Here is a 9,490-nt window from a genome sequence, read left to right on the forward strand (position 1 = left end):
TCCCCTCCCCAAGGTTTTCCCCCTATTAAAGTCAGCAAAATTAATTTACTTTTACTAGGAAACCCTGAGCTTCCTCTACAAATAACACAATTTTTGTTGTTTTTTTTCGTCATTAAATCGGCCATCTTGGATCTGCCATCTTGGATTTCACTATTTTCTTAGAAAGCGAGAAAAACGGAAATTAATACAAAATCAAGCCATAATGATAATGAAATGTAAAATTATACAAATTATGCGATTTTCCTTGAAAAAGAAAACTGGATAAATTGAAAAATATTTCAAAACAAGTCGTCACTGGCAAATCTGCATGAGATTACCTGGTTGTCGTGGAAATGTCAAACCATGGACAATGAGTTGACAAATCAAAATTTCCGCAAAAGATGATTGATCAGCTACTAAAAGTCTCAGCTACATAGATTAAAATCTTCTTTTTTGAAAATTACGAAAAAAGCTTGCGGGGGTTGCATCCAAGTTACCCCTACCCCTCCTTTGTGCGTCTGATGTTTAATGGCGGCATCTCTTGAAGGGAAGTTAAATTTTGCTTTCCATGTCAAAAGTCGCTTATGGTTGGGAACCCATAGTACTTGGCGAATGATGCAGCTGATCCAGTCTCACTTGATGAAGTGGAACAACTTCATTTCTTCGTTGAAAAGGAACTACACAGCAGTGAAACGTCTGCAGGAGGCCATTCTTAAATTCTGAAATTCTCAATGGATAAATTATTACATTTACAAGCGAGTTGCTGAATTGTAAAAATCTTGATGATATTAACAGTCAAGTTAAGATAAAGGAAATGCCTAGTTGCACCAAAATTTACCAACAGGTTGAGAATTTGAAATGGGAGCCAGGTTAAAAGAGAAGCTCCTGTAATCATAAACAATGTCTTTGCCAATCTTGCTTCTCTTGCCACGTGATTCTGGTTACCCATCGTCGATGACTTTTGTTTCCTCCAAATAACACAATACGCGGTACACATAACCAACAGAGGCGTGCTCTGAAACAAAATGAGGGGGTACGTGAAGCTTTCATACGCAATGATATTGAAGAATTTCATAACAAACAAAGAAGTGACTATTGCTGCCAGAATCCAAGGTGTAACAACAACTAACATGTAAACACGCAAGTTCAGAGTTCTATGACGAACAGGCCAACCGATGGCATACATTCTCTCCAACGAAATAACAGCAAGCGTATAGATAGACGTTATACCAGTAAGAATGTCAATAAAAGTGTACACCAGGAAAAAGTGTCGACCTAAGTACAGTATTGTATTAATAACTATGTAAAGAGGAACAGTCAGCAACCCAACCAGTAAATCAGCAACAGCCAAACTAATCAAAAGAAAATGAGCGCGTTTACGAAGTCTCTTTTTGAGAAATACTGAGATGGTAAGAACATTTCCAACAACAGTTAATGTCGCTAACAATCCAAAACACAAACTCCAGACGATGTTCCATGAGTTCATATCCATGACAGATTTTCGGTCGTACTTGGAGATTAAATTTCCTGTAAATAGAAAGGGAAGTATATGCTAAAACAGGGGTTAAGAACGAACTTAAAGTAAATATTTCCCGGCAAGCGAATTGCGAAGAATATGAAAGCTTTCAAATTTTGCGCTGTTTTATTCACGAAGATTATAGAGTCGTTACTTACCAATCAGTGTGGACTAAGAGGGGGCAACCTTGCTCATTAGCTATGAAGCAAGGCACTGATTAGCACGAGGGAATGCAAGGGAAATCCAAAATAGTATTCTTTTGTGAAAAATATCGAAGTTTCTATAATAATATGATTATAAAATTACACCTCGACCTAACTCGGCACTAAAACGGCTATATTTGACCACTGTATACTACTGTTGTGAGCAACACGGACCATATGGCGGCTATTTCGATATCAATCAATCAATCATTTTTTTTAGAATCATAACGCGCGATTAGGTTGCCCTCCCTATTTGAGCCAAAGGCTCGTGTATGAAGTGCATGACAGTAATTAAAATTAAGCACAAACAAGAAGAACTAATATAATTAATTAAAAATATCGATAAAAGATTTTGGATTTTCAGAAGCGGCTAGTTGCTGAGGATGACAAGATACGAGTAGGTATTTTTCAGAAATATATTCGTGTGTCATACTTTCATTTAGATATGAAGTCAGAATGAGAGCTAAAACTTTTTTATGATGAGCGAAATTGGAACCAATTTCCTTAAGTGTCGAGCGCTGAAAACGACTGAAAACCACTAAACTCTCCTTCCTTGTCGTATTATTATACACGGTAGTCATAGTATAATATAAAGTGTGACAGGCCAAACACGATTCCCGCCGGGTTGCTAAATGTTAGCCTTCAGTCTGCTAACGGAGGATTTAATTATTGCTCTCTAGAGCCGTTTCAGTGATGATCTTTATGCCATTGTGTTTGCTAGCTCTGTGGCATAATACGTTAGGTTTATCGGCTCATGTTTGTTGAAAGATTCTTCATAGCCTTTAAAGGAATGTATTGTGTATCGGATCAGTGGATTTCTAACCGTCAACTCGTATATCTGAAGTGGCGGTTAGCTCGTAGGATAACGTTTCGTTACGGCGGTTGTGAGGGTCTAAGATCCGAGTCTTTTGAAGGCTACTGCAGTCTCTAAACATTGAGAGCGATGATTTCTTTGAGTTGTTTTTAAGCTCCCCTTAGTTTTAGTGGTTGTAATTTGCGCTCTGGGAGCTATAAAACTTTACCTCCATTATTTTTGATCTGTTTTATTGCGTTACTTGCATCCAACAAATAAAATCTATGGCAGTTTGATTACTGCATTAGAAGTCTCTAGGATGCTGCAACGATCTCTTCTGGCAAATGTTTTATCTTAAGCAAGACTCGAGTTTCGGTCCTTCAGTGGACCTCATCAGTTGCTCCTATGTGAAAGTCTCATCGAATGATTTGAAATCAATCGATTTGCCGTTTTTGTACTTGTCTGCAGGATCGAAAATTCTGGTTTTTAATTGGCTCACGTAAATGGACCAATTGTGTTAATGTAGTTTCGATTCGTGCTTAAGTGTGTTTGTTTAGAAGGCTGTTTTTCGCATTTTTGACCGTAAAAAGGTCACTTCTGATGCTAAAAAGTGGTTCTTTCTTAGCCGTGTGAGAGAAGTGTTCCACATAATGAACAAGAGCTTCATTTCGTTAATATTTTACGGCGTGCGTTTGATTTTAGCATAGATTTTTTTGCGATCAAAGATAATCTCGTGCAACGCAGCGGAACGGAGCTCTGTCAAAAAAAGGTCACAAGTGATAATATAAAGTGTGACAGGCCAAACACGACTCCCGCTGGTTGCTAAATGTTAGCCTTCAGTCTGCTAACGGAGGATTTAATTATTGCTCTCTAGAGCCGTTTCAGTGATGATCTTTATGCCATTGTGTTTGCTAGAAAAAAATTCTACCATTTACAAAAAAATTCCACCCGGCTCTGCCAAACATCAAAAACATCCTTATGAACAAGTGGCATTTAATTCAAAACCAACCAAAATTGAGAGAAATATTCAAGAAACCTCCCTTAATTTCATACAAAAGGGGCAGATCCCTAAAAGATATGCTCGTTAAAGCTAAACTTTGATACAGTCACGCTTCCCTCATCACGGGAATATGAGTCGTATTTGGCCTGTCTACACCTTTTTAGTTATTATACACGGTAGTCATAGTATATGGTAAATGGGCGAAAAATAGCTCCAAATTACTTGCAAGTATTTTGCAACGATAGCAAACAACACCATGTTATGTTTCGCCAACTTTTTTTGGTAATTTCGCTTTTATTTATTGCTCAAAAGTTCCCCGCTCAAAACAAACTCTTTATGTATGATTAAAAGACGCCATTTATGTGCAAATATTATGCTTTGGCCACCTGTGGTTAGAAGAATGACAAAAGCTGCAAAAGAGGAAACACTGTCTTCTTTTTGCACACATTTCGCCAATCATCTTTTTCTATATTAGTTATTTCATGATTTTATCGTTTAGAAAAACATGATCTGTCTCCCATATCTGTGAGAAATATAAAAAAAAAACATGCAATTTAATTTTGTCATGTAATAAAACTAGGTTGAGAAGTTGGTTCGGGTATCGACGTCGGGTTGCGTCTGTATAAAACAAAACAACATGGACGAAATGCAGGATAAACTCTAAGTATATACAATCCTCAACCTACTTTGTTATCAATGCAACTTTCCTGGTAAATTAAAACATCTACACTTTTCCGGCTAAACAGTTCAAATTCACGCTACAAAGAGAAATACTCACGTACGGGTTTAATAAGTTATACGAAATATTTTTAAATTATATTTTATTCTTCCGCGTTGATGCGGCGATAGGCTTGATTGGCAGGTGTTTGGTGCAAGTTCCTTTATTTTCTAGGCGTCGTTTTCCAGAAATTCGTTTTCTTGACCGTGAAAAGAAGAATTAAATAAAATATTACTTCTTTTAAGCACAAAAAATATTTTATTGGTATTCGAGTAAAACGTCCAAACCAGGTTTCCCAGTTTTCTCAAATTTTAAATAACAACCCCCAACTTCCCGTTTCTTTGCACCTTTTTGGAAGAAAGCTCTTGAAGGGCCTTTGGCCGGCGTGGTAAAATATTCAAAAATCGCAAATCTCTTGTTTTGTGCTCTTAATTTTACCAGCGTAAAAGAGATTCGATCTGAATTTGAATTTTATGGGATAAAAAACATTTTATATTCCCAATTTCTGATTAGCTTACTTCATAATGTCTAGGCAAAGCAATTTCTATTAAAGCGGAAAGAAAGCTCGTGTTAAAATGCAATACGTCTTTTGGTGGCTGGAAACCATTTTCGAAACGAAACTTTTCGAAAGCGCTTTATAAATTGGGTATTTGAAAAGGCATGTTATTCGTTTTTGACCAAAATAGACGCGTTTTCAAATTTATCCGGACAAATGTGGACGGAAAATATTTTATGAGGCGTTTTCAAACTTCTTCGTTTTCCAATTTATCCTGGGCCTAAGCTTAGACCGAAACCAGCAACAAAATAACATAAAGAAGTAAAACAATTTAGCTTCTCACTTAGCGTTTATTAGAAACTTGCAGTTTAAACTGATTGCTGAGAGATCGCTTTTACCAACACATACAGCATACACTCCAGAATGAGTTTGACTACCCTTGTGCTAGTTTAATCAGCTTTAATTTATCCATATCTTTTCGAAACACAGACATACCTGTGTTGCGTGTTGATATTCTTGATCAATTTCTCCCTCTACACACTAAATGAACTATTTGGCCAAAACTGTTTATACGGTTCAAGTGTTCTAATACAGCTCCTTTCCAATTCCAAAATGGATTGTCTGCGACGCTCATCGCATTAGAACTCAAAGATATAAATCGCACAAATCCAACTTAGTCCGTTGACATTTTTATCCGAATAAAATTAATGCAATTAAACATATCTATTCTGATGGCTCTACTCACTGCGAGAGACACTAGCCATGCATTTCTGTCTTTTACATGTTAACTTACATTTTCAGCTGTTTTTTTTTTTTTCGTAGACTCGAACCTTCGGGTACTTCCTGAGTTTTATTTCGCGCTTGTATGGCCACTTAAATTTATAAAGTTGAATAAAAGAACAAAGGAAAGTAAAAATGTCTGTTATTAACAGCACCACCGAAGGCTTCGACACCAAAGCTTTACTTGTTGAGGATTTTTGACAATAAGGTGCAGCTGCGGAATTTGCAATACAAACGCTTTTATTTCGCTAAGCTCAGGGTGTTTTGAATGCATCCCAGTCGAGTAGCAACACAAAAGCCGGTCAGATTATATTATTTGGAGAATTATTATTTTAGCTTAATCGTGAACGGTCATATTTACGTCAGTTTTAGTGTGGTAGCAACCTTAAATAACGGAAATGTATAGACGGGCTCACGCTGCTCTGCGGAAAACGTCCAGCTATTTAATATGTTCTTCTGGCCAAAGAAACTTGCGTATTAGCGAAACTTCACTTTAAAATTTAACCGGCAACAGAAAAATTGTTGAATAAGTTTCAAAAAGACTTCAACCTACTTGTCAATAGAAAGCCCTTACAGTGAATATTCTTGCTAAAGGATAAATTCAAACTGCAAAAGAAAACACGTTAAAATCATTTAGTACCAAACCGCACAAAACGTATAGATATATTGCTGGTAAACCCCTTTGATTTTTTTAGCTAACTTTACTTACCTTTTTTCGGACAACGCTTTTTCTTTGAAATAACTCGTGTTATCAGAGAAACTTAGCCGTTCATGGAGCCAATAAACTGCTAAAATGAGTATTTAGTGTGTGTTATATAAATATGGTTTGACAATATATCACCAAAATTAATGTCTTTTCCCAGCTGTCTTCATTTCTGTGTATGTTAATGACAGTTATTGACACGCTACTGAAACAGCCTGAATTTCAGTCGTCTAATTCTCTGGTGATCACGGAAGAGGGCTGAAATTTAGGCTAGCGCATAACAGCTCTATTATATCATGGATGAAATTATTGTGTCGTTAGTAGGAATAACTTGTACAGGAATAACATGCTGACGTGTAATGTTTAATAGATGAGCAGCAGTGTTTTATCAAGTTTAAAACACGAGGCGCACCCGAGTGTTTTAGACTTGAAAAAACACGAACTGCGAATTTATTGAACGGCTTAAAAATCTTCTGATGAAGATCAACTCATTCTTGCACTAATATTTAGATTTGGGATTAAACTTAATGAGTTTTAGTACCCAACTGCAACAAAACGTATATATAAATTGCTACTAAACCTTTCTTTTATTTTAGCTAACTTAACTTACCTTATTGCGGAAAAAAAAACTTCAAAATTTCTTGGAAATAACTCGTGATATCAGAGTAACTGAACCTAGCCGTTTACGGAGCAAAATAAACTGCTTAAATGAGTATTTAGTGGGCGTGTTAAATAAATATGACGTCCTCTTAAATCCATCCTCGTAATTAGCCTGAAGTTCAGCTGTCTACTTCTCTGGTAGTCAGAGAAGACGACTAAAATTCAGGCTAGCTCATTTATTTAATTATGGACGAAATTATTTTGACGTTAGCAGGAATAACATCTCGAGGCTTTAAATTTAAGTTCGGCGTATGTATAAATTAGCCTTAGTGGAAATTAACCGTAAGGTGAATGTTAGAACAAAGCAAGTTGAAATTAAAGGTCTACTATAAAATTTTTTGAGAGAAAATTTGCGCTACTGATTAACATGTTAGTGAGACAATTAACTTCTATACTATAGAAATCGTTCTATTTCTGAGTTTAAATTAAAGCGCCGCACCGCGCTTTATCGAAAAGGTGGTTTTACGTTTATGCATATTATTTGTGCGTACGTGTGCGTGCTTAAAATAAATACGTGATTGATCTTTTTCCGTAAACACATCGCTCCCACACATTCTGCCTATTTAATATGGAAAAGTAAAGTCTGTGTCCGAGCCAAGTGGCCCATACAGCCGGAGCTTATCCCGGTTTCCGTAGCATTAAGCGACTAGGAGTACTGCTATGCCCGCCCCCCCTCCCCCCCCCCCCCCCGCCGGATGGGATGCTAGTACAACGCAGGGTTACCCCCCAGGTAAGTCGAGTCGAGCGCGCTAAACATTAGGCCACCGCGCCTTCCACATCTAATATGGAAACGAACTCTAAATTAAGGAAGAATAAAAGGTTTATATTTTAACCTATTGTATTGAACTCCAGGGCAATACACCAGAAATTAGGCTGGGTCAAACAAAAGCTTGCAAATTATTTTTAATACTGAATACACTATCATAGCCATCGACCCACAAAACTTAATATGCTTGCTTTCATCATGCCAAGGCTCTAGTTTATATATTGCGTACCTTTATACGGTGGCCTAATGATTGACCCATGGTTAGCGTGCCGAACTCCGGACCGCTCCCGGAGAAGAAGGTGCTTTTACAATTTATGTTCATAAATGCTTTTCTATTCTACCGAGGATATATACTCGCAAAAGTTTTTAAATAAATCCGTCGTACTAATTAAAAAAACAGGTGTTATTTTTAATAACTTTGTCCAACAGTTAAATCGTCGCTAACCATTTTTTTTTTTTTCAGTCTCATTCTTTGTGCTTTGTTGACTAAAAAAAGTCTAAGGATTTTTCTTCCAAAAAATACTTACTTGTTTGGCCTACGAAGATCCACGAAACTTTCGTTTTTTGGTTTTACTTTACCATCAAAAATTCAAAATGGAATTTAAATTTGGTAAGACAGAGAGCGGAATAATTAATATTCCCAACTTCCAGTTATTTTGAGACAGTTGTATGTTATTATGGTGAGTTCGCAATTAAAATACACGCTTATTATCTGATTCTAGATCTGTTTCACATTAAAACGAGAAGTAAGTTGTCTCCCAAAAAAGTTGTTCGTAGAATCTCCGAAATTATAGAAAAGAACGTTTAAAAAATCTTTAACCTACATTATTAGCTGTGTTACCCTTCAAAATTCAAAACTCAAACTGCAAAATTAAAAGAAAAACGCGTGAAGGTGTTTGAATCTTAATTTAATAAGATAGGCAACTTATTAAAACTCCCAGCCTCAACGTCTTTGAGGACAAACTTACTAGTATGGTAATATCTTCTTTTCTTTCTTTTTTTTTTTTCAAATGTAAAAGAAAATTAAACTTTCAAGACTAACTGACAATTGGTGCGATATTCTTCACGGCAAAAATATCACCTTCATTTTTTTTAATTTACCTTAAACGCACATTTAATATCGAATACGCCAGAATTCAACTGAAGATTGGCAATACGTTTCTTTAAGTTTGATCATGTAAACTACAATTTTTTAACATGTTACTAGACGTTTCGCGAGTAACGTGATGTGCGATTACCAATCAGGCGTGCAGCACATAAAACGCTTCTAATAGTCATTTCTCATTTTAACCACTTCGTTTCTGAAGTGATAATTATCGGGACCAAGAAAACAATATATTTTCCAACAGGAGAGGATCAAAAGTGTTAATAACCAGGAAAAAGCTTAAAACATTTTCAACCCACCTTTTCGACAAATAGTCCTTCCTGGTGAATCGCCTTACTTTTGGAAAAAATTCACACTGCAACGAGAAACATAAATTTGATAGCTTGACAGGATCTGTATTGAGGAAATATATTGACTTCCATCCATGTTTCGCACAAGATCTGCCTTTTTTCTAACAGTACTAGTATTGCAATGAAGCAACGTTGCTCCACAAAACTTTCGATAAAACTACTCACTGGCCATTTAAAACTTACGTATAGAGGCGAGCCTTTCTCACCATGTTGGAGTACTGGTAAATGAGTTGTACCAGAACGAATTAAAACAGAAAAGACATTTTTTTTTTTAATTCTTACAAAATGAATTACCTTTAGCGACTGAACTCGAAAAAAAAATTTAGTATCGTCTAAACTTAAACCCATTTGTTCGGATCGAAACTGACCAAGATGAAACATGCCTTTTTCAAGAGAAGTCTGCTCGTCCTTAAAAAGACAG

General features: G+C 36.2%; 1 pseudogene across 1 annotated transcript; it reads right to left on the minus strand.

The window, feature by feature from the left end:
- Nucleotides 1-555: 555 nt before the first annotated feature.
- On the minus strand, nucleotides 556-6,087 carry LOC144641170 (adenosine receptor A3-like; annotated as a pseudogene). Its single transcript, XR_013568512.1, has 2 exons — nucleotides 6,039-6,087; nucleotides 556-1,506 (listed from the first exon to the last, which is right to left on the minus strand). The product of XR_013568512.1 is annotated as an adenosine receptor A3-like (transcript).
- Between the last annotated feature and the right edge of the window lie 3,403 nt (nucleotides 6,088-9,490).

This window comes from Oculina patagonica, unplaced genomic scaffold, assembly GCF_052425735.1.
Source record: "Oculina patagonica isolate OP01 unplaced genomic scaffold, crgOcupat unplaced723, whole genome shotgun sequence".
Classification (NCBI taxonomy): Eukaryota; Metazoa; Cnidaria; class Anthozoa; order Scleractinia; family Oculinidae; genus Oculina; species Oculina patagonica.